General features: G+C 38.8%; 1 long non-coding RNA gene across 1 annotated transcript; it reads left to right on the top strand.

Annotated features, from left to right (window-relative positions):
* Positions 1 to 1,675: 1,675 nt before the first annotated feature.
* Positions 1,676 to 26,761, top strand: LOC127667619 (uncharacterized). The gene is made up of 7 exons (XR_007973902.1): positions 1,676 to 1,839; positions 2,635 to 2,739; positions 6,112 to 6,176; positions 10,696 to 11,078; positions 13,582 to 13,719; positions 14,643 to 14,803; positions 26,730 to 26,761. It is a non-coding gene; the product is annotated as an uncharacterized LOC127667619 (long non-coding RNA).
* The last annotated feature ends 1 nt before the right edge of the window (position 26,762 follows it).

The raw sequence follows: 26,762 nt of genomic DNA, 5'->3' as shown, positions 1-26,762 counted from the left end.
CTCAATTTTGTAAATTTCTGTGACTACACATAGGCATTTGGCAACTTTATATAATAACCACACAAATACAAAGAAACAAACAAAAATAAAAATTATGTGTATATAGTCATCATTATGCAGTTATTAACATGATATATTCTGAATATTATGTAAATTGTTAATTTCTGTATGTGTGTGTGTGTGCATCTGTGTGTGTGCATCTGTGTGTGGTTATGTGTGTGTGTGTTTGTGTGTGTGTGTGTGTGTGTTTGTGTGTGTGTGTTTGCACACATGCTTCTACTTAGTAGCATCTGTTCTTTCCTTCCCAGTACAAGGACTTACTGGGGGCATCACATTTGTCAGCAAATGGTTTTAACTTCTAAGCCACCAAACTAGTTCAAGGCTTGGAACTTTAAAAATCCAGTTGAGGTTCATAAATGGAGCCAGGTCTCACCTCAGGACATTAGTGCACACCTATAATAATTCCACCACTTTGGATATGGAGACAGGAGGATTTATAGTTTCATGATAGCTTTGTCTACATAGCAAGACCCTTACTCAAAACAAATTAAAAATGTCCACCATAGTAGATCACTTCTGAGATGTCAGTACTTAATAAGCTGTGACAGGAGGAACACCACAAGTTTCAGTCTGAAGTATCCAATTACTGTATGTCATAAAACTTCCCTTCTCATAAAGAGCCAGACCACTCCTTTTTACTATTTCTTAAACTTAACTAATGCCCATCCACTTGATTGAGAAGGGTAAAACCAATGTCTACAATGAGGAGGCTGTGCCACATAGTTCAGCCTATTTGTCAATTCCCCACAGGCAGCCTGCTGATCCATGAGGTCAGTCCTGCTGTGAACCTTGTTAGAAATTCCAGGAACCACATTGGAAGATGTTCAACACCCTCCTGAGGAGGATCCCATGGTTTCTCACAAAGATGTAATGCCAAATGGGATTACCTCAGAAAGGTATTATTCATGGACTTTATCATATCCACTTAAATGAAGAGTATCAACAGGGCCCTGTTCAACTTTTCACAAGGTAATTAAAGACCCAAAAGAATTCTCTCAGCAGACAGGATCTCCTCTCTCTACAGGGCATTCCATCAACAAGACAGAAAGCAAGTCCCTGAGGCTATAGGCACCTTACTGCTGTTCTGTGAAATTCCCACTTTACCAATGGCTCCCTAGGTGGATACAAGAAAAGAAATATCAGAATCATGGAGAGAGGGAAGGAAGAAAATAATGTGGTTTGGAGAACATCTTGAGACTCTTCCTCTTCCTCACCCATATGGATTAGGGTGAGCCTAAATGGAACCTGTGATGCTATTGTCTTTTCCTATTCCTATTTGGGCTGGATCCTGAGAGGGCTATAGGCATCCCTTTTATTCCCTTTGGTCTTTCTTCCAGCACATTCAAAACACAGTATAGAATACAGAAAGCAAGCTTAGGAGAGAGGAAGTTTAAACAATCTTTAGTTTATCAAGAGTGCTCTACTCTGCAGCACTTGGGGTTCCCAGTATAAGCTTCACCTGATGGGGCGGGACCTCAGCAAGCTTCCAGCCAATGGGCGGTCTGGAGGCGGGGCATGTGGCGTGCAGGGCCTATCCCGGAAGTGTGGCTGTGAGGGTCGGGGTGGGGCCTGGGGGCGGGGCGGGGCGGGCTGTGGTGAGAGCCTGGTGCTGGAAGCTTGGTGACCTGGTCCAGTCTCCTGAACCACTCCAGCTGTGCTGCAGCCCAGGGACTGGAGGTCCCTGGGAAGATGTGCGGTGTGGGCCTGAAGGTGAAGTCCTGTGGCCGGGCCTGGGGGGGCGGCTGTGAATGCAGGAGGTGATGCCGGGGTCCGGGCGAGGTGAGGAGCCGAGATGCACGGGAACTAGAGGGCGGCGAGCTCGGGACCGCCCGGGCTTGGGCCCTTCCCCGCTGTGCGGAACCTCGATCCAGGGCAGCGCCGCTGTGGGTCCTAGGCAAGCTGAGGGCCAGGTGGAGCCTGCGTGTGCTCGGGTCCCAGTTTTCCCTGAACCTGCGGCCTGGCTGATGCCGCGGCAGCCGGGATGGAGTCGGGAGAGGCGCCCGGCCCTGCATTCCTGCACAGGAAGGTCGTGGGCTCTTCTTGAGTAGGGTGGTGGGGACTGGACCTGCTGGCCAGGCGCTGGTGTCGCCTTCACTCTACTGCTAACTCTTCCCTCCCCACCTCCTTTGAAGGACTGCCGGCCCTGGTGGTCTAAAACATTTTGTTTAGTTGAGGCAATCCAGTTCTTATAATTCTAAGAGACTTGGCTTTCACTTCTGGGGACTCTTGTTAATTGAAGTCCTGAGTTACTTAGTGTGTTGAGTTTTGATGCCACCAAACTGTTCAGGTTTTGGATACTTAACGAATCTCAGTTCTGTGCCCCTCCAACTTTTTCAAAGAAAGTAAGATGCCTTTGAAAGAGTTGAAAGGGGGCTGGAGAGATGGCTCAGCAGTTAAGAGCACTGACTGCTCTTCCTAAGGTCCTGAATTCAATTCCCAGCAACCAAGTAGTGGTTCACAACCATCCATAATGAGATCTGGCTCCCTCTTTTAGAGTGTCTGAAGACAGCTACAGTGTACTTATATATAATAAATAAGATTAACCATGTTTCCTGTTGTTCTCGCCTCTGTCAGGTATGCCTTGTTGGAATTGACATTTTCACTGGCAGAAAACATGAAGATATCTGTCCCTCTACTCACAACATGGATGTTCCAAATATTAAGAGAAATGATTATCAAGTAAGTACTGATCTCGTTCACAGTGTTTCAGAGTGTATAAATGCCCTCTTTGGTAGTAGTTTTTCAAGACTTGAGAGTAATTTTATAGAGTATATTCCTTACCAGTTACTAGACTCCTCTTATCGTACACATTAGAGAAATAGTGTTTTGTTTTGTTCTGCTTTTGTTAATATTCTGTGCCTTTTATTGTTGGGAAATAGAGGATCATATATCTCAGACTGGCCTTGAACTCCCTATTCAAGGATAATCTTCAGTTTCTGACCCTCCTGCCTCTGCCTGTGAGTGCTGAGATTATAGGTTGCATCTTCATGGCTGGCTGTCCTGTACTGGAAGCCAAACCCAGGGCTTTGTGCATGCTTTAGGCAAGCAACCTACAGTTGTGCTGTTTCTCCAGCCTCTATTCCTGCATCTTAAAAATGCTGTATTGGACCAGTGAAATGGCTGGGTTAGGCACTGTCTGTGAAGCCTTAGTCTGGACAGAGGTGTTCTCTACTTGTGAGCTGGGAAATGCCTATATCTGCATACATACACTCACTAGATAAATAAATGTAAGTGAGGCAGGAGAATCACAAAGACTTAGGAAGGTTGGAATCAGCTGCATTCACTCGATGACTTTCTTTTATTCTATCTGTCTTTTAATTCCTTAAGAAGTTTAAAGGAGATTGGTTCCCATTCTGGATCTCCATCATCCATGCTTACAGTTTGGAAAAGCTTCAAATTTTCCCCTTGTTCTCCAGTCTTCTGTACTGTTTGTAGAATATGGGACTGAGGGGGTGTCCTTTTCTTACCCATCTTCTTAGGCCTAGGCGGTAGAAGAGGGGGCAAGTAAGGATTATGATATTTAGCTGTTTCTATTTTGTGGAATAGTTTGAAGTGCCACGGTCACCCCAGCTGGGTATGGGGGTCCCTGTGATGAGGGTCCTTGATGTCCAGGTGGGTAAGGATTCAGCTGTGAGAAACAGAAACACAGAGGCAGCTTGAATCTGAGGGTATTTTGCAGCTCTCAAGCAGGGGTTTTATATATTAAAAACCAAATGTAGCAACTCTTAGAAACCGTATCCAGTGAAACAATGACTAACACCAACAAAAGTCATTTGGCACAGTAAAATACAAACATCATCTGAGCATTACAACTCTTAAAGTACATGTTTAGTGAATCATAAATAGGACAGGTAACATCATTATTATTAATATAAATCATTAAAATATAACAATTCTAAAAGGATGTATTTAATAGGGCGGTCATCCAAGGCTAATGGCATATTCCCAAGAACAGGTTAATAAATCTATATGTTCAGTGCTCTCAACCGCTGAGCTAACTTTCCTGCCCAATATGGTTAATTATTATTTAGCATCTAATGCCTGATTTTTTGTAAATCTTCAACACATAAATTTAAACTATTTTAATTCTTTAAAATTAAGGCTTTCTCTACCATATGACAAAGCCCACCTCCAATGTCATAGGTGTAGCCATATGAAATTTTATTATTGGGAAAGTTTTCATCTATCATAATAATTTTATAAATGATTTAAAAAGTAAAGCATTGATTTACCTGGAGATATGTTAGTGACCCACATCTCAAGGCATGGTTTCATAACCATTGTTCTTGCATAAGATCATGGTCTAGGCTCCCAAGAACCTGTAACTAAGGAATGAAAGAGAACAGAGCAGAAATGTTGTCATGAGAACTAGGGCTCAGTATGTTTGCTCCAGGGGAGAGTTCCACAACGGGTTCCAGTAGACCTCTTTCTTTTGAAGTTGAATTCTCAGTCTGTGGAACTTGTCAAACAGATTCTCCTGGTGTTGGTATGACATTGAAGGTTATTGGTATTAGGTCTTTGTTGAAGGTCTGATAGAACTCTGCATTAAACCCATCTGATTGATCCTGGGCTTTTTTTTTTTTTTTTTTTTTTTTTTTTTTTTTTTGCTTGGGAGACTATGAATAACTGCTTCTATTTCTTTAGTGGGTTTGGGACGGTTTAGATAATTTATCTGATCCTGATTTAGCTTTGGTACTTGATATGTTTCTACATAATTATACATTTCATCTAGATTTTCCAGTTTTCTTGAGTATAGGTTTTGTAATAGGATCTGATAAGTTTTTGAATTTCCTCAGTATCTGTTGTATGTCTCCCTTTTCATTTCTGATTTTGTTGATTTGGATATGGTCTCTGTGACCGCTGGTGAGTTTGTGCAAGGGTTTATCTATCTTGTTGGTTTTTACAAATAACCAGCTCCTAGTTTGGTTGATTCTTTGTGTATTTCTTTTTGTTTCCACTTGATTGATTTCAGCCTTGTGTTTGATTATTTCCTGCCTTCTATTGCTCTTGGGTATATTTGCTTCTGTTTGTTCTAGAACCTTCAGATGTGCTGTCATGCTGCTAGTGTATGCTCTTTGCAGTTTCTTTTTGGAGGCATTCAGAGTTATGGGTTTTCCTATTAGCACTGTTTTCATTGTGTCCCATAAATTTGGGTATATTGTGCCTTCATTTTCATTAAATTCTAAAATGTCTTTAATTTCTTTCTTTCTTTCTTCCTTGACCAAGTTATCATTGAGTAGAATGTTGTTCAGTTTCCATATGGGCTTCCTCTTGTTTTTGTTGTTATTGAAGACAAGCCTTAGTCCCTGGAGATCTGATAGGGTAAATGCATGGGATTATTCCAATCTTCTTATATCTGTTGAGGTCTGTTTTGTGTCCAAGGCGAGCATATAGTTACTTTTGGAGAAGGTACCATGAGGTGCTGGGAAGAAGGTATATTCTTTTGTTTTAGGACAAAATGTTCTATAGATATCTGTTAAATCCATTTGGTTCCTAAATTGTGTTAGTTTCACTCTGTCTCTGTTTAGTTTCTGTTTCCATGATCTGTCCATTGATGAAAGTGGGCTCTTGAAGGCTCTCACTATTATAATGTGAGGTGCAATGTGCACTTTAGTAAAATTTCTGTTATGAATGTGGGTATTCTTACATTTGGAGCATAGATGTTTAGAATTGAGAGTTCATCTTGGTAGATTTTTTTCCTTTGATGAGTATGAAGTACCCTTGCTTACATTTTTTGATTACTTTAGGTTGAAATTCTATTTTGGAACATTTGCTTGGAAAATTGTTTTCTAGCCTTTTATTCTGAGGTAGTATCTGTTTTTGTGTCTGAAGTGGGATTCCTGTATGCAGCAAAATGTTGGGTCCTGTTTACATATCCAGTCTGTTAGTCTATGTCTTTTGATTGGAGAATTGAGTCAATTGATATTAAGAGATATTAAGGAAAAGTGATTGTTGCTTCCTGTTATTTTTGTTATCAGAGGTGGAGTTTTGTTTATGTGGCTTTCTTCCTTTTGGTTTGTTAAAAGAAGATTATTTTCTTTCTTTTTCTAGGGTGCAGTTCCCTCCTTTTTGAGGTTTCCATTCATTATCCTTTGAAGGACTGGATTTGTGGAAAGGTACTTGTTAATTTGTTTTTGTCATGGAATACCTTGGTTTCTCCATCTATGGTAAAGTTTTTCTGGGTATAGCAGCCTGAGTTGGCATTTGTGTTCCCTTAGGGTTTGTATGACATCTTTTCAGGTACTTCTGGCTTTCATAGTCTCTGTCAAGAAGTCTGGTGTAATTCTGATTAGTCTGCCTTTAAATGTTACTTGACCTTTTTCCCTTACTGCTTTTAATATTATTTCTTTCTTTAGTGCATTTGGTGTTTTGATTATTATGTGTCAAGAGGAATTTCTCTTCTGGTTCAATCTATTTGGAGTTCTGCAGGCTTCTTGTATGTTCATGGGTATCTCTTTCTTTAGATTGGGGAAGTTTTCTTCTATAGTTTTGTTGAAGACATTTACTGGCCTTTTAAGCTGGAAATCTTCATTCTCTTCTATACCTATAATCTTTAGGTTTGGTCTTTTCATTGTGTCCTGGATTTCCTGAATGTTGTGGTTTAGGAGATTTTTGTATTTTGCATTTTCTTTGAATGTTGTGTCAGTGTTTTCTATTGTATCTTCTGCACCTGAGATTCTCTCTACTATCTCTTCTATTCTGTTGGTGATGCTTGTTTATATGACTCCTGATTTCTTTCCTAGGTTTTGTATCTCCAGAGTTGTTTCCCTTTGTGATTTCTTTATTGTTTCTCCTTCCATTTTTATATCCTGGATGGTTTTGTTCAATTCCTTCACATGTTTGGTTATGTTTTCCTGTAATTCTTTAAGGGAGTTATTTATGTCCTTCTTGAAGTCCTCTAGCAGCATCATGAGCTGTAAATTTAAATCCAAATCTTTCTTTTCATGTGGGTTGGAGTATCTAGGACTTCCTGTTGTGTTGCCATGCTGCCTTGCTTTCTGTTGATAATGTTCTTATTTTGCCTCTCACCATCTGGCTATCTCTGGTGTTAGTTGGTCCCTCCTAATAGCAGCTACTAATCAGGGGAAACTGCAGGCACTGAGTTCTTCCTGGTTGGTGATTCTGCACATAATAGAGAAAAGTGCTGTGATTAAATGAAGCAGTATACAAAGTTGCACTCTAACTTATGACCATGGAGGTGTTTTCTGGGACCACATCACATATATTCTCCTCTGCCCATGATCATAGCCTTCATATTATTTTAGAAGGTATGAAGTTGATACTGACATTATCAATTAAATAATTTACTGTATGTTCTCATAAGTTTGTCAATGGTTTTGATGACAGACATCAATGATACAGTTTATTCACCTTGGGGAGATAAAATTTCTGTTCATCCATAAATACTATTCCTGAATATCCACTTCAAAAATTGTGAAAAAATGAAATGTTTAGAAGAGAATAATAGGGTAAATTTGGATTTCACCCCGATCAGTCACTGTAAGCTCCCAGCATAGAAAACATTAATTAGTGTCTGACTGATGCAGGCTCAAAATAGGTGAATGTCCAGGCTGTCTGTCAATCTGTCATCCTTCTTGTTATTTCTATTCAACTCACTTTCAGTCCACACTTGAAAATACTCACAGTTTTTAGAAGATAGTAATCAACTCATTTGAATGAAAAATGAATATATATATATATAAATATATATTTATATATTTATATACTCATAGTGTGCCTTTCAAGTGTAGTTGGTATATGTGAGAGAAATTTACTTTAATTTTTGAGAGTAAAGAAAACTAAAATGAATGTTTTTCTTGAAAGACCATATATGTGTCCTGATTCTGCTGTCTAGTGAATAAAAAGTTAAATTATTTTGAGGATGTCTTTCATGTTATGTTAAGAGTGTTATTAGTTTCATAGGAGATGATCCTCATTATTTCCATTTGCAAGGAAGGTAATTACTTAGCAGACATTTAAATTGGAGATTCCAGATTTATGTATTTCTTCTGAATTTTGGTTCATATATATATGAACCAAATATATATAATATATATAATTGAATATATATACATGTATATATACAAATATATACCATTGTATATATACAATTAGATGTATTGAGGTAAAAAGAAAATATAAGTACAAATGTTTCATTTGATTTGACATGTTTGTTTGTATATGAGTGTGCATGTGTATCCTTTAGTAAATATTATACATTCCCATATTTTGACTGTTATATGGAAATAGTGTGGAAAATTTTCTCTGTAGTATCATGTTTCAAAATCATCACACATTTGAAGAGTATATGTATATGTACATGTATATGTGTATGTATATGATTTTTGATTCAGAGTTTATTTTGTGTCATTTTTCTCCTGAATCTGAGAGAGGCAGTGTAAGTGTCTTCAGTTTTGGACCAACATATTAGCTTAACAGTGTCCAATACAGATTTATATACCCAAGTGAACACACACACAAAATTTGCAGTTAAAAATGTTATCATATTTAATCCCTCTTAAATTAGAGAATTACATGCTGCAGTGGAATAGTGTTGAGCTAATTATTAATTTGTGCCAGGAGAGTTGATGTGAGGACTCACACAGATGAAGCACTAGTTTCCAGGACCTCCTGTTTTGTATGTCAATTCACCCAAGGGAACACACAATATTTTTTTTCTAAAAAGATGTTCTCCCTGCATCAAGTGTATTCTTTTTTTTTCTTTTTTTTTCTTTTTTGGTATTTTTTTTCTTTGATATATTTTTTATTTACATTTCAAATGATTTCCCCTTTTCTGGCTTCCCACCCCTCTTCTCTCCCCATATTTCCCCATCCACCCCTTCCCACTTCCCTGTTCTGGTTTTGCCCTATACTGCTACACTGAGTCTTTCCATAACCAGGGGCCACACCTCCGTTCTTCTTGGACCTTATTTGTGTGTGGATTATGTTTTGGGCATTCCAATTTTCTAGGCTAATATCCACTTATTAGTGAGTGCATACCATGACTGATATTTTGAGATTGGGTTACCTCACTTAGTATGCTGTTATCCACCTCCATCCATTTGTCTAAGAAGTGTCTTCTAAACAATGGTCATATACTTACCTGCAGTTTAGTGTGAATAATGATCCCTCTCTATGTGCCATGACCTCATGCTAAGAGGACACTGCCTTACCTATCCCTTTATACAATGAAACTAAATCTAGGAGCGATTGTTGGCCCTGCCATAGTCACACAGCTCTTAGAACACAGTCAAGTCTTGACATTCCCAACTATCTTCCACACTGTAGTCATCTTCCTGTCACACAAGTGTTCCAGTGAATCATGTCATTCAGAAGGGCAGTCATGTGGAGAATTCCATCTACACCTGCACCCTCATGATGGCACTTGGCTTTAGTAATTTTAATGAGTCTTACTTTTATCAAGATTCGAACCTTTTTTTCTTTTAACATTACAATTCAAAAGAACAGAAAGATCAGTGGTACTATTTTCTGAGAAGGTATTTTACTTGTGATTATACTTTAATTCTGTACTGATATGGGAATTGTAGTTTGTGTTTAATTTCTTTCTTAAAAATATATTTTGCAGACTGTCTTCAACCCTGGTATTGATTAGATGGTCACCGGATACTGCTTTAGATCCTTTTGTCTATCACATATTTCATTTAATGTTGAGGAAGTGCAGTCATTGCCTCCTTTTATATTAAAGTAAACAGCACTCTTTAGTATTACGTTAAATTCCACTCCATAAATGTTACTGCACCATGTCCATTAAAGCCATCTGCTACTTTAATGTCAAGCTGATTTTTGCCTTTTCCTTGTGTATTAGTCACAGAACTTTCCCTCAGAACTTATGGACTGCCTCTATATATTAAGGGAATTTACTGTAATGATGTATGGTCTGTAGTCTAACTAAGCCAACAATGAGTAAGTAGCTGTGAATGGGAAGTCAAAAAATCTAGTAGTTTTTCAGTCTATGAGGCTAGTTTGTTTCACCTGGTCTTCTTTATAAACTGGAATCCTGAAGAAGTAGATATCAACAGATGTGCTGGCAGTAAGAACAAGCAGGCAAAGAAGAGTGAATCTTCCTGCTTCCAAAGTCCTTATATAAGCCTCCAACAGAAGGACTGGCTCAGATTAAAGGTGTTTACCCCCATGCCTAGATTGGGACCTTGCTTTGTCCTAGGCTGACCTTGAACTCAGATCCACTTCCCTTAGATTGTAGAAATTAATAGTGGGTGTGTTCTACCTTGCCTGGGCCTAAAGTTTTCATGGCCACTATGCCTCAATATCTCCATATCAAGGTCCAAGTCAAAAGCCTCAAGATCTGGATTACAGGTGTGCCCTAAATTTCTGGATTGTAATTTTTTTCATATGTAGTCTAATTGACAGCAACCTTGCAACAAAAACCTTCTGAGGACTGGCTGTGTTTCCTAGATCAATGTGTTATTAACTGGCCATACCTTTGGTTCTAAAACATTTTTAAATATTCCCTAATCCAATAGTGCATATTGATAAACTGATTGTCTTATATTTAACACTATGATGGTACTTATAAACTATTAAAGTGATTAGCATGAAATAAGCTACTAGCAAATTTATTTTACTATATTGTGTGTTTTTATTGCATTTGAGCAGATCCATTAATGCATCCAAGAAGAGTATCAAGAAAGCTTTCTCACTGAAGATATTCACTGAGGACATCGCAACCTGTGACTGTATATGTGAATACAAAACCAAAACTGATATTTCAAGTTCATGACTAGGAGTGACAGGCAATTTGTAGAATAATGGAAGAGGGAGACATAGGAGGGTAGAGGAGAGAGATAGGATGAATTTTTGCATATGGTAAAGCTAAGTGGATATGGCATGCACCCATGTTTATATGTGATATGAAGAAAGCAACATGAAGCAAGATTGATCCACATGCTAAAGCAGAATAAAGAAAAAATATTTTTTCTTTTTCTAAGATGACTGAAAGTTACATCAGGTAGTTGCACCATCATACATTTCCATTCCAGGTATTATTTTTAGAATTAAACAGCATTTTTCTTTCTTTTTTTAAAAGGTATTTTCTTTATTTACATTTCAAATATTATCCCCTTTCCTGGTTGCCCTTCGGAAACCCCCCATCTCCCTGCTCATCAACCCACCCAATCCCACTTCCCTGTCCTGGCATTCTCCTACACTGGAGCATTGAGCTTTCACAGGACCAAGGGCCTCTCCTCCCATTGATGTCCAACAAGGCCATCCAATGGTGCATATGGGGCTGGAGACATGGATCCCTCCATGTGTACTCTTTGGTTGGTGGTTTAGTTACTGGGATCTCTGGGGTACTGGTTGGTTGAATTTGTTGTTCCTCCTATGGGACTGCAAAGCCCTCCAGCTCCTTGGATGCTTTCTCTAGTTCCTCCATTAGGGATCCTGTGCTTAGTCCAATGGTAGGCTGAGAGCATCCACCTCAGTATTTGTCAGGCACTGACAGAGCCTCACAGGAGACAGCTATATCAGGCTCCTATAGCAAGAGCTTGTTGACATCAACAATAGTGTCTGAGTTTGGTAAATATATATGTGATGGGTCTACATGTAGGGATGTGTCTGGATGGTCTTTCCTTCAGAGTATGCCCCACACTTTTTGTCCATATCTCCTCCCATGGGTATTTTGTTTCCCCTTCTAAGATGGACCAATGTATCCATACCTTGGTCTTCCTTCTTTTTGAGCTTCATATGGTTCATGAATTGTATCTTGGGTATTCCAAACTTCTGGGCTAACATCCACTTATCAGTGTCTGTTCTCTCATGATTAGGTTACCTCACTCAGGATATTTTCTAGCTCCATCCATTTGCCTAAGAATTTCATCAATTCTTTGTTTTCAATATCCGAGTAGTAATCCATTGTGTAAATGCACCACATTTTCTGTATCCATTTCTCTGTTGAAGGACATCTGGGTTGTTTCCAGCTTCTTGCTATTGTAAATAAGGCTGCTATGAACATAGTGGAGCATGCGTCTTTAATACATGGTGGAGCATCTTCTGGGAATATGCCCAGGAGTGGGATAACTGGGTCCGCCAGTAGTACTTTGTCCAATTTTCTGAGGAACTGCTAAACTGTTTTCCAGACTGGATGTGCTAGCTTGCAATCCCACCAGCAATGGAAGAGTGTTCCTTTTTCTCCCGACTCTTCTCAGCACCTGCTGTCCCCTGAGTTTTTGATCTTAGCCATTCTGGCTATGAGGTAGAATCTCAGGGTTGTTTTGATATGCATTTCCATGATAACTAAGTATGTTAAACATTTCTTTTTTATTGGGTATTTTATTTTTTCTTTAATTATAATTGAAATGTTATCCCCTTTCCTGGTTTCCCCTCCTAAAATCCCTATCCCATCCCCCCTCCCCCTGCTCACCAACGCCCCCACTCCTACTTACCTGTCCTGGTATTCCTCTGTATGGGGCATCGAGCCTTCTCAGGACTAAGGGCCTCTCCTCCCTTCAGTGTCCAACAATGCCATCCTCTGCTACCTATATAGCTGGAGCCATGCGTCCCTCCATATGTAATCTTTGCTTGGTAGGTTAGTCCCTGGCAGTTCTGGGGGCGCTGGTGGGTTCATATTGTTGCTCCTTCTATCTGGCTGCAAGATCCTTGCCATCAGATCCTTGGGTCCTTTCTCTAGCTCCTATATTGGGGTCCTTGTGCTCAGTCCAGTGGTTGGCTGAGAGCACCCATCTCTGTATTTGTCAGGTACTGGCAGAGCCTCTCAGGAGACAGCTAAATCAGGCTTCTGTCAGCAAGCACTTGTTGGCATCCACAATAGTGTCTGTATATGGGATATTGGTGACTATATATGGAATGGAACCCCAGGTGGGTCAGTCTCTGGATGGTCTTTCCTTCGGTCTCTGCTCCACACTTTGTCTATCTTCTCTCATGGGTATTTTGTTCCACCTTTTAAGAAGGACCTACGTATCCATACTTTGGTTTTTCATCTTCTTGAGCTTAATTTGTCTGTAAATTGTATCATGGGTATTCCAAACTTCTGGGCTAACATCCACTTATCACTGAGTGCATACCATGTGTGTTCTTTTGTGATTGGGTTACCTGACTCAGGATGAAATTTTCTATTTCTATCCATTTGCCAAGAATTTCCTGAATTCAATGATTTTAATAGTTGAGTAGTATTCCATTGTGTAAATATACCACATTTTATGTATCCATTCCTCTGTTGAGAGACATCTGGGTTCTTTCCAGTTTCCAGCTATTATAAATCAGGCTGAACCTAGTGGAGCGTTTTCTGGTATATGCCAGGAGTGGTATAGCTGGGTTCTCAGGCCGTACTATGATTTTCTGAGGAACCACCAAGCTGATTTCTAGACTGGTTGTACCAGCTTGCAATCCCACCTCCACATCCTTGACAGCACTCTTGTCACCTGAGTTTTTGATCTTAGCTTTTCTGACTGATGTGTAGCTGAATCTCAAGGTTGTTTTGATTTGCATTTCCCTGATGAGTAATGATGTTGAACATTTCTTTAGGTGCTTCTCAGCCATTCATTATTCCTCAGTTGAGAATTCTTTGTTTAGCTCTCTGAGTTCAATTCCCATCAAATACATGATAGATCGCATCCATCTGTAATAGGATCTGATGCCCTGTTCTGGTGTGTCTGAAGACAGGTACAGTTTACTAATGTAAATGAAATGAATGAATTTTTTAAAAAGTGTCTATTGTTCTAATACTTATATTATTGTTCCATTTTCACTATTGGATTTAGTGTAGATCATAAATTTAACTCTTATGTAGCATGCAGAGCATTGAAGACCATTCCTCCTGTAAAACAGAATAGAATGAAGCTCAGGGATTCACCTTCTCTCTGACTTTTTAAAATGCTAATGGCTACAAAATGTATGTAGAGTCGATATTCTAACATGTCACTGTTGAAATTGCACTAAAAACACAAGGTGTGTATAATGATCACCATGCAATTTGATTTTAATACTTTCTAAGTTATACAAAACAGTGATTAAAGAGAAAGTGTAGTATAAAAGTAATTTCTAACCAGTGACATTAAATAGAATACTCAGTAACTTAGCTAAACCAGATGTGTCCTCAGGACAGAGAAGACCAGAAGAGCAGATAGTCCTACCGGGGAATGCACTGTTGCCTCCGCTGTTTGATTTCAGCTATGGCAAATGCTCAGTATTATAGAAGAGCAATCTTCCTGATGTCTTTCAACACCTTTGTGACTTAGATCCAATTCCTTTACAGTAAACATTTTTACTGATTTTCACCCACGACTCTAGTGCTTTCATATGTTACCCTGCCATAATTATTAACAAACTTGTGTGTAGTTTAGAAGATTGGTAATATATACTTTTTATATTTTCTTTATGTGATGTTGTGTTTATTTCCCTTTTGTCCTTGAAGAAATGTTTTCAGAAAATAAAAATGTTGTTCTAATTTAAATAAATATTGTTCGAGGCTTGTCAATGCCAGCCCCTGCACTGCACCTGTGCTCACCATTGGTCTGGTTTTCGTGAGCAGATAGTGCTCTGTGCTCCATGACATTTGACAGGTATTTCCCTTTTTTTCCTGTCAGGACATCCTGTAGTAATAAGAGAAAAAGGCCCCACAACACAGGGCTTATTCATCATTTCTTCCAATGAGACATCGTGCAAAAAGCTGAAGGAAACATTGGGTTCTAGGGAAGAAGTGGATATAAAATATCACTCAGTCCATGAAGTGGCCTGGATCCTAAAGGTAGGGAAAGTCCTTGCATCATCCACCTTCAGGATTACTCTGAGTCTACATGAGTAGTTTCCTTCATCATGAATTCCCTTGAGTGATAGTACATATATATGAGAGAAATCTGGCAAGGTGAAAGGTTCCTCTGCTATTGACAATGTAAGGAATAAGGACTCAAACAGAAATCCAGTCAGAATGAGCCGTAATGTAGCTAAATATCTTTCATGTGATTTATTCATGTGGCCATGTGGAGGTCACTTCATACATGCATATGAGTGTCCCCTGGTATGCGTGCCTAGTCAGATGCATTTGACTACCAGGCTTCTTCATTCTCTGTCACTCTGTCCTTTTTTCTGAGAGGCAGATTTCTTTTCCTCAGTATAGAGTATAGACTCCTTCATGTATCTCTTTGTTATACATACTCATGATCGCATATCTCTATCTCATGAAGCATTGGTACCCAAATGTGGGTCCTCATGGCTGTGAAACAGGTATTCTTCAGTACTCTGCCATACCCTCAGCACCATAAAAATATAATTTGTATCTTATTATTAAAATTAAAATTCAATTACATCATTTCATTCCTTCCTGTCCCTTGGTCTGAGTTTGTTTCCAGTCAATATTCCACTTCTGTGAAGATACATGGCCAGTTTTCATTCATTGTTATTATCATGTAAATAAAAACGTGTCTGTAAATAGGTTCAAACAACAAGTCCAGTATCCTCGGTAGTATATGGACTAATTGTGTGAAGTTTGTCTTTACAAGATTTACTCATTCCCAGTTAGTGATGCAATCATGGATGATGCTTTGATGAGAAATTGTTTTGACAAGCCTATTATATTGTTGGACTCTCAGATGTGACGCCTTCCCAACATGTCTAAGAGGCCCAATCTCAAAGGAGATTACCTGATTCTCTGGTGTACGATCTTTCTGACTATTTTAACCAATGTTTGGAGCCCAAGGTTCAGGAGTTAGTATGCAATTTGTACACAGTTGGGCTTGTAGCCACAGGATATTTTGTTCTCTGTACCTTGAATAGCTGTGGTTTTCTGTGATACTCTCCATTCTTTACCAAGAGAACCTACTTTGATGTATGGATAAGGGCTACATTATGTGCAGATTTTAGTTTATTTATTTAGAACAGAGTAGGGAATCATGCTTGTTTAGAGAAACAGTACCTTCTTTAGAGACCTTCTCTAAGAGCCATGACCTCATGTGATCCCATGCTTCCAGTGATAGGCATGATTTTCTGATGTTCAGAAATTAGATAATAACTGAATATGGTTGTCTTTGTTATAGTTACCATAACTGTGTATTTCTGTTATTTAAAAATAGAATTTGACCTGAGGTATTGATCTCTCAGGTATGCTAGTTTGCTCAGATGTTCAGTAGAGGCACTTTGACCTAAGAAGAGATTCTTTTGCAATCCAAGCATTTCTGAAAATCTGCTCTTAGTTTTCCTCTTCTGAAGGACAAATTTTACTGACTCTACATATCAGTCAACATTCTCCCTTGGGGAAAGTTGGGAAGCTATGAAGAAAGTTGGAACTAAACTAAATTTTAGAGTTGACTGTGTTTTGAGTAATCTCCATAATGTATCTTATCTGCAAAATATATTTTCTATCTGTTTTTATATTTTAACAATATTGTTTTCTTTTTTAATTTTTTTTTATTTATTTGACATATTTTTTATTTACATTTCAAATGATTTCCCCTTTTCTGGCCTCCCACTCCCCGAAAGTCCCATAAGCCCTCTTCCCTCCCCCTGTTCTCCCACCCACCCATTCTCACTTCCCTGTTCTGGTTTTGCCCTATACTGCTACACTGAGTCTTTCCAGAACCAGGGGCCACTCCTCTGTTCTTCTTGTACCTCATTTGATGTGTGGATTAGGTTTTAGGTATTCCAGTTTTCTAGGTTAATATCCACTTATTAGTGGGTGCATACCCTCTTTTGAGACTGGGTTCCTTCACTTAGTATGAAGTTCTCCAGCTCCATCCATTTGCCTAAGAATTTCATGAATTCATTGTTTCTAATGGCTGAATAGTACTCCATTGTGTATATATACCACATTTTTGCATCCATTCTTCTGTTGAGGGATACCTGGATTCTTTCCAGCTTCTGGCTATTATAAATAGGGCTGCTATGAACATAGTGGAGCATGTATCCTTATTACATGCTGGGGAATCTTCTGGGTATGTGCCCAGAAGTGGAATAGCAGGATCTTCCATGTTTGTGAACAATTGAAACTTTTGTTGTCAGTCAGTATTTTTAGTGAATATTTCTGGGATACATAATCTCTAATGTGTGCAAGCAAATATAACTTCTTTTTTGTTGATATTGTTCACATATTTAACCACACATTACCTCCGCACTGCTGCTAATTTTTCTTTGTTATTGATCTTTTGGGTTATAGCAAGTCACTGGTTATATAATTTAGAAGTCAGCAGACTTCCTTTAATACTTCGAACAACGCAATACCCATCAAAATCCCAACTCAATTCTTCAGAGAGTTAGAAAGAGCAATTCTCAAATTCATCTGGAATAACAAAAAACTCAGCATATCTAAACTATTCTCAATAACAAAAGAAATTCTGGGAGAATCAGTATCCCTGACCTCTTCTGGGACAACATTTTAGGATTTTATATAAAATTGCATGAAATTCTTCTATTAACCTAATGCCACCTTACCATCTATATGCTGATATAGCACCATATATCTCATGGCTTCCTAGCTATCACAATAAAGTCCTGGAAAATTTTATTGCCGAAAAGGTAATTAGGCATAAAATTTAAGCCTAGCTTTGAGAAGCCTTTACAATGAGATAGGAATGTGGGATTATTCTGAGAGCCTAGGTTATTTTGTTGTTGATGATGATGGTTTTGATTTTGCTTTTGTTTCATTTTGTAAAATAAGTAAAACTTTAAATGGTGTTCATCTGGAGAGGAAATGTCATTGGTGGATTTTACGTAAGAAAAATATAAATGCGTATTTGAGCTCAATGACTCAGTGTTTTGTCAGTTCTGATATAGAATATGCTTAGATTAAACCAATGAGAAAAATGCTGTGAAATGATCAAAATCCTGGGTACTGTGTTCAGCAATCAAGACTGAATTCTGATATAATTAGTGTAGAATGTGTGAAATTCTACTCATTTTCAATGTGGTTTATTCAACCAAAGAAAGGCAATATAAAATTAGTGTGGTTAAATATACCGTTGGCCTCTTGATGCTGGTTATGATTGGTTTAGAGAAAATATAGAGTACAATTTTCTATTTGCCTTTCAAAAACTATACTAAAATATCAAAACTTCTACAGTATTGATATTAAATGTTTATTTTGACTCTCAGTATTTGAATTTCTGAATCATTATTAATTGGCCAACTGCCCTTTAACCTGAAAGGAATATATTTTAGGACAGCATAACTGAGAATAAATATTCCTCATATTATATAGGGTCAAATATGAGAAGGTAAAAATAGGATTCAAAAGACCCTGACATGAGAGATCCATAAGTCTCCAGTTTCCTCCACATAGGCATTATTTCAAATACATCCCAGCATAATAAACCTGAGATTGCACTGTTCCCATAGCTTCTGCATTGAGCCATCAGAGACATGGGAATGTTTCTGCTCAGATGGGTTCGCCTGTCTCTAGCTTTTTAGTTAGCCCTTGGTAACTGTGTGTAGGATGGAATCCCACTTAAATGACCAAATTCAAAGGTCATCTTCCCTCCAGTTTCTATAAGGACCCTAACAAATATGCACAGCCATGAATATGTCAAAGACATCCAAAGTTAATCAAGTGACCAATGTGTATAACATACTGGTCATCACAAGGTGAAAACTGGAAAACATCCTCTTATATCAAATTTGGCTATGATGATCTCACTTGAATATCTGATCTTACAATGTTTAAATTTCTTACAAGAAGTCCACCCCTATGATTTATTAAAGCTAATATTTTCTCACAATTTTGAACTACATACTTTTATCCCCCAAGAGTTTTAAATAAAATGTGATTTGTAACCATGCAAAATGACAGAGACCCTCTGTATTTGCCCTGTTTTATCACAGATTTCCTGGTAACATTTTTTTTTAATTTTTTTATTCGATATAATTTATTTACATTTCAAATGATTTCCCCTTTTCTAGCCCCCCCACTCCCCGAAAGTCCTGTAAGCCCCCTTCTCTTCCCCTGTTCTCCTTCCCACCCCTTCCCATTTCCCCGTTCTGGTTTTGCCGAATACTGTTTCACTGAGTCTTTCCAGAACTAGGGGCCACTCCTCCTTTCTTCTTGTATCTCATTTGATGTGTGGATTATGTTTTGGGTATTCCAGTTTTCTAGGTTAATAACCACTTATTAGTGAGTGGATACCATGATTCACCTTTTGAGTCTGGGTTAACTCACTTAGTATGAAGTTCTCTAGCTCCATCCATTTGCCTAAGAATTTTATGAATTCATTGTTTCTAATGGCTGAATATACTCCATTGTGTAGATATACCACATTTTTTGCATCCACTCTTCTGTTGAGGGTTACCTGGGTTCTTTCCAGCATCTGGCAATTATAAATAGGGCTGCTATGAACATAGTAGAGCATGTATCCTTATTACATGGTGGGGAATCCTCTGGATATATGCCCAGGAGTGGTATAGCAGGATCTTCTGGAAGTGAGGTGCCCAGTTTTCGGAGGAACCGCCAGACTGATTTCCAGAGTGGTTATACCAATTTGCAACCCCACCAGCAGTAAAGGAGTGTTCCTCTTTCTCCACACCCTCTCCAACACCTGCTGTCTCCTGAATTTTTAATCTTAGCCATTCTGACTGGTGTAAGATGAAATCTTAGGGTTGTTTTGATTTGCATTTCCCTAATGACTAATGAAGTTGAGCATTTTTTAAGATGCTTCTCAGCCATCCGAAGTTCTTCAGGTGAGAATTCTTTGTTTAACTCTGTACCCCATTTTTTAATAGGGTTGTTCGGTTTTCTGGAGTCTACCTTCTTGAGTTCTTTATATATATTGGATATTAGCCCTCTATCTGATGTAGGATTGGTGAAGATCTTTTCCCAATTTGTTGGTTGCCGATCTGTCCTCTTGATGGTGTCCTTTGCCTTACAGAAACTCTGTAACCTTATGAGGTCCCATTTGTCAATTCTTGCTCTTAGAGCATACGCTATTGGTGTTCTGTTCAGAAACTTTCTCCCTGTACCGATGTCCTCAAGGGTCTTCCCCAGTTTCTTTTCTATTAGCTTCAGAGTGTCTGGCTTTATGTGGAGGTCCTTGATCCATTTGGATTTGAGCTTAGTACAAGGAGACAAGGATGGATCAATTCGCATTCTTCTGCATGCTGACCTCCAGTTGAACCAGCACCATTTGTTGAAAAGGCTATCTTTTTTCCATTGGATGTTTTCAGCCTCTTTGTCGAGGATCAAGTGGCCATAGGTGTGTGGGTTCATTTCTGGATCTTCAATCCTGTTCCATTGATCCTCCTGCCTGTCACTGTACCAATACCATGCAGTTTTTAACACTATTGCTCTGTAGTATTGCTTGAGGTCAGGGATACTGATTCCCCCAGATTTTCTTTTGTTGCTGAGAATAGTTTTAGCTATCCTGGGTTTTTTGTTGTTCCAGATGAATTTGATAATTGCTCTTTCTAACTCTGTGAAGAATTGAGTTGGGATTTTGATGGGTATTACATTGAATCTGTATATTGCTTTTGGCAAAATGGCCATTTTAACTATATTGATTCTACCGATCCATGAGCATGGGAGGTTTTCCCATTTTTTGAGGTCTTCTTCCATTTCCTTCTTCAGAGTCTTGAAGTTCTTGTCATACAGATCTTTCACATGTTTGGTAAGAGTCACCCCAAGATACTTTATACTGTTTGTGGCTATTGTGAAGGGGGTCATTTCCCTAATTTCTTTCTCAGCCTGCTTATCCTTTGAGTATAGGAAGGCCACTGATTTGCTTGAGTTGATTTTATAACCTGCCACTTTGCTGAAGTTGTTTATCAGCTGTAGGAGCTCTCTAGTGGAGTTTTTTTGGGTCACGTAGGTTGACTATCATGTCGTCTGCAAATAATGATAGTTTGACTTCCTCCTTTCCAATTTGTATCCCTTTGACCTCCTTATGTTGTCGAATTGCCCGAGCTAGTACCTCAAGTACAATATTGAAAAGATAAGGAGAAAGGGGGCAGCCTTGTCTGGTCCCTGATTTCAGTGGGATTGCTTCAAGTTTCTCTCCATTTAGTTTGATGCTGGCTACCGGTTTGCTGTATATTGCTTTTACTATGTTTAGGTATGGGCCTTGATTTCCTGTTCTCTCCAAGACTTTAAGCATGAAGGATGCTGAATTTTGTCAAATGCTTTTTCAGCATCCAATGAAATGAACATGTGGTTTTGTTCTTTGAGTTTGTTTATGTAGTGGATTGTATTGATGGATTTCCGTATATTGAACCAACCCTGCATTCCCGGGATACAGCCTACTTGATCATGGTGGATGATCGTTTTGATGTGTTCTTGGATTCTGTTGGCAAGAATTTTATTGAGTATTTTTGCATCGATGTTCATAAGGGAAATTGGTCTGAAGTTTTCTTTCTTTTTTTTTTTTATTCGATATAATTTATTTACATTTCAAATGATTTCCCCTTTTCTAGCCCCCCCCCACTCCCCGAAAGTCCCGTAAGCCCCCTTCTCTTCCCCTGTCCTCCCTCCCATCCCTTCCCAGTTCCCCGTTCTGGTTTTGCCAAATACTGTTTCATTGAGTCTTTCCAGAACCAGGGACCACTCCTGCTTTCTTCTTGTATCTCATTTGATGTGTGGATTATGTTTTGGGTATTCCAGTTTTCTAGGTTAATAACCACTTATTAGTGAGTGCATGCCATGATTCACCTTTTGCGTCTGGGTTACCTCACTTAGTATGATGTTCTCTAGCTCCATCCATTTGCCTAAGAATTTCATGAATTCATTGTTTCTAATGGCTGAATAGTACTCCATTGTGTAGATATACCACATTTTTTGTATCCACTCTTCTGTTGAGGGATACCTGGGTTCTTTCCAGCATCTGGCAATTATAAATAGGGCTGCTATGAACATAGTAGAGCATGTATCCTTATTACATGGTGGGGAATCCTATGGGTATATGCCCAGGAGTGGTATAGCAGGATCTTCTGGAAGTGAGGTGCCCAGTTTTCGGAGGAACCGCCAGACTGCTTTCCAGAGTGGTTGTACCAATTTGCAACCCCACCAGCAGTGGAGGAGTGTTCCTCTTTCTCCGCACCCTCTCCAACACCTGCTGTCTCCTGAATTTTTAATCTTAGCCATTCTGACTGGTGTAAGATGAAATCTTAGGGTTGTTTTGATTTGCATTTCCCTAATGACTAATGAAGTTGAGCATTTTTTAAGATGCTTCTCCGCCATCCGAAGTTCTTCAGGTGAGAATTCTTTGTTTAACTCTGTACCCCATTTTTTAATAGGGTTGTTCGGTTTTCTGGAGTCTAACTTCTTGACTTCTTTATATGTATTGGATATTAGCCCTCTATCTGATGTAGGATTGGTGAAGATCTTTTCCCAATTTGTTGGTTGCCGATCTGTCCTCTTGATGGTGTCCTTTGCCTTACAGAAACTCTGTAACCTTATGAGGTTCCATTTGTCAATTCTTGCTCTTAGAGCATACGCTATTGGTGTTCTGTTCAGAAACTTTCTCCCTGTACCGATGTCCTCAAGGGTCTTCCCCAGTTTCTTTTCTATTAGCTTCAGAGTGTCTGGCTTTATGTGGAGGTCCTTGATCCATTTGGATTTGAGCTTAGTACAAGGAGACAAGGATGGATCAATTCGCATTCTTCTGCATGCTGACCTCCAGTTGAACCAGCACCATTTGTTGAAAAGGCTATCTTTTTTCCATTGGATGTTTTCAGCCTCTTTGTCGAGGATCAAGTGGCCATAGGTGTGTGGGTTCATTTCTGGATCTTCAATCCTGTTCCATTGATCTTCCTGGCTGTCACTGTACCAATACCATGCAGTTTTTAACACTATTGCTCTGTAATATTGCTTGAGGTCAGGGATACTGATTCCCCCAGATTTTCTTTTGTTGCTGAGAATAGTTTTAGCTATCCTGGGTTTTTTGTTGTTCCAGATGAATTTGATAATTGCTCTTTCTAACTCTGTGAAGAATTGAGTTGGGATTTTGATGGGTATTGCATTGAATCTGTATAGTGCTTTAGGCAAAATGGCCATTTTAACTATATTGATTCTACCGATCCATGAGCATGGGAGGTTTTCCCATTTTTTGAGATCTTCTTCCATTTCCTTCTTCAGAGTCTTGAAGTTCTTGTCATACAGATCTTTCACATGTTTGGTAAGAGTCACCCCAAGATACTTTATACTGTTTGTGGCTATTGTGAAGGGGGTCATTTCCCTAATTTCTTTCTCAGCCTGCTTATCCTTTGAGTATAGGAAGGCCACTGATTTGCTTGAGTTGATTTTATAACCTGCCACTTTGCTGAAGTTGTTTATCAGCTGTAGGAGCTCTCTAGTGGAGTTTTTTGGGTCACTTAGGTAGACTATCATGTCGTCTGCAAATAATGATAGTTTGACTTCCTCCTTTCCAATTTGTATCCCTTTGACCTCCTTATGTTGTCGAATTGCCCGAGCTAGTACCTCAAGTACAATATTGAAAAGATAAGGAGAAAGGGGGCAGCCTTGTCTGGTCCCTGATTTCAGTGGGATTGCTTCAAGTTTCTCTCCATTTAGTTTGATGCTGGCTACTGGTTTGTTGTATATTGCTTTTACTATGTTTAGGTATGGGCCTTGAATTCCTGTTCTCTCCAAGACTTTAAGCATGAAAGGATGCTGAATTTTGTCAAATGCTTTTTCAGCATCCAATGAAATGAACATGTGGTTTTGTTCTTTGAGTTTGTTTATGTAGTGGATTGTATTGATGGATTTCCGTATATTGAACCAACCCTGCATTCCCGGGATAAAGCCTACTTGATCATGGTGGATGATCGTTTTGATGTGTTCTTGGATTCGGTTGGCAAGAATTTTATTGAGTATTTTTGCATCGATGTTCATAAGGGAAATTGTTCTGAAGTTTTCTTTGTTGGATCTTTGTGTGGCTTTGGTATCAGGGTAATTGTGGCTTCGTAGAAGGAATGGGGTAGTGTTCCTTCTGTTTCTATTTTGTGGAATAGTTTGAAGAGTATTGGTGTTAACTCTTCTTTGAAGGTCTGGTAGAATTCTGCACTGAAACCATCTGGTCCTGTGCTTTTTTTGGTTGGAAGACTTTCTATGACTCGTTCTATTTTTTTAGGCTTTATGGGACTGTTTAGATGGTCTAGTTGGTCCTGATTTAATTTTGGTATTTGGTATCTGTCAAGGAAATTGTCCATTTCCTCCAGATTCTCCAGTTGTGCTGAGTACAGGCTCTTGTAGTAGGATCTGATGATTTTTTAGATTTCCTCAGTTTCCGTTGTTATATCTCCCTTTTCATTTCTAAGTTTGTTAATTTGGATACTTTCTCTGTGCCCTTTGGTCAGTCTGGCGAAGAGTTTATCTATCTTGTTGATTTTCTCGAAGAAGTCGGTGTGCTCCGGTAAATCCTGCAGGCCCCAGCGGGAGCCTTCAGGTGCCTGCTTCGGGATCTGAACAGCCTGGACAGCAGCACCCTGTCTACAGGCAGTGCAGGGTGTAAGCTGTGCACCAGAGGCCAACGGGGAAGGGGCAGCTTGCACTGGTGAGTCCAGCACTGACAAGACCAAGTAACACCAGTGAGAACTAGATGGCAAAAGGCAAATGCAGGAACGTCAACTAACAGAAATCAAGGCAATATGGCAACATCTGAACCCAATTCTCCTCTACCAGCATGTCCTGGATACCCCATTACACCAGCAAAACAAGATTTGGATTTAAAATCACTGGTCATGATGCTGGTACAGGAACACATGAAGGACATACTTAAAGAAATTCAGGAGAAAATGGATCAAAAGTTAGAAGCCCTTGGTAGGGAAACACAAAAATCATTGAAAGAAATCCAAGAGAATATAAAAGCCAACAAGGAGGAAACGCAAAAATCACTTAAAGAAATACAGGAGAACTTTGGTCAACAGGCTGAGGTCATGAAAGAGGAAACACAAAAATCTCTTAAAGAATTACAGGAAAGCACAAACAAGCAAGTGAAGGAGCTAAGCAAAACCATCCAGGATCTAAAATCAGCAGTAGAAACAACTAAGAAATCTCAAAGGGAGACAACTTTAGAGATAGAAAGCCTTGGGAAGAAATCAGGGGACAGAGATGCAAATATCAACAACAGAATACAAAAAATGGAAGAAAGAATCTCAGATGCTAAAGATTCCATAGAAACCATGGACTCAACAGTTAAAGAAAATGCAAAATGCAAAAAGCTTGTAACCCAAAATATCCAGGAAATCCAGGACACAATGAGAAGACCAAACCTAAGGATTATAGGCATAGATGAGAGTGAAGATTTACAACTTAAAGGGCCAGCAAATATCTTCAATAAAATTATGGAAGAAAACTTCCCTAACCTAAAGAGAGAGATGCCCATGAATATACAAGAAGCCTACAGAACTCCAAACAGACTGGACCAGAACAGAAATACTTCCCGTCACATAATAATCAAAACACCAAATGTTCTAAACAAATAAAGAATATTAAAGGCAGTAAGAGAAAAAGGCCAAGTAACATATAAAGGAAGACCTATCAGAATCACAGCAGACTTTTCACCTGAGACTATGAAGGCTAGAAGGTCCTGGGCAGATCTCATGCAGACTCTAAGAGAACACAAATGCCAACCAAAACTACTATATCCAGCAAAACTCTCAATCACCATAGATGGAGAAACTAAGATATTTCACGACAAAACCAAGTTTACCCAATATCTATCCACAAACCCAGCCGTAAAAAGGATAATAGGAGGACAACACCAATACAAGGAGGGAAACATCACCCCGGAAAAAGCAAGATAGTAACCTTTCATCAAACCCAAAAGAAGTTAAGCAATCAAATTTAAAAAATAACGTCAAAAATGATAGGAAGTAACAATCACTATTCCTTAATATCTCTTAACATCAATGGACTTAATGCCCCAATAAAAAGACACAGACTAACTGACTGGATACGTAAACAGGACCCTACATTTTGCTGCTTACAGGAAACACACCTCAGGGTCAAAGACAAACACTACCTTAGAGTAAAAGGCTGGAAGACAATTTTACAAGCAAATGGTCTCAGGGAACAAGCTGGAGTAGCCATTTTAATATCAGATAAAATTGACTTTCAACCCAAAGTCATCAAAAGAGACTCTGAGGGACACTTCTTGCTGGTCAAAGGAAAAATACAACAAGAAGAACTCTCAATCCTGAACATCTATGTTCCAAATGCAAGGGCACCCTCTTTCATAAAAGAAACTTTATTAAAACTCAAAGCACACATTGCACCTAACACAATAATTGTGGGTGACTTCAACACTGTACTTTCCTCAATGGACCGATCAGGAAAACAGAAACTAAACAAGGACACATTGAAACTAATTGAAGCTTTGGACCAATTAGATTTAACAGATATATATAGAACATTCTATCCTAAAACAAAAGAATATACCTTTTTTTCAGCACCTCATGGTACCTTCTCCAAAATTGACCATATAATTGGTCACAAGACAGACCTCAACAAATATAAGAAGATCGAACTAATCCCATGCCTCCTATCTGATCACTATGGAGTAAAAGTGGTCTTCAATAGCAACAGAAACAACAGAAAACCCACATACACGTGGAAATTGAACAATACTCTACTCAATGATACCTTGGTCAAGGAAGAAATAAAGAAAGAAATTAAAGACTTTTTAGAACACAATGAAAATGAAAACACAACATACCCAAATCCTGGTAACATTTATAATCGAAAACTCTCCAAAATTTTTCAGATTAGACATGGTTGCAGTGTGGTAAGAAACATT

Source organism: Apodemus sylvaticus, chromosome 17, assembly GCF_947179515.1.
Source record: "Apodemus sylvaticus chromosome 17, mApoSyl1.1, whole genome shotgun sequence".
NCBI classification, from domain to species: Eukaryota; Metazoa; Chordata; class Mammalia; order Rodentia; family Muridae; genus Apodemus; species Apodemus sylvaticus.
This window is presented reverse-complemented; position numbering and strand designations above follow the sequence as displayed.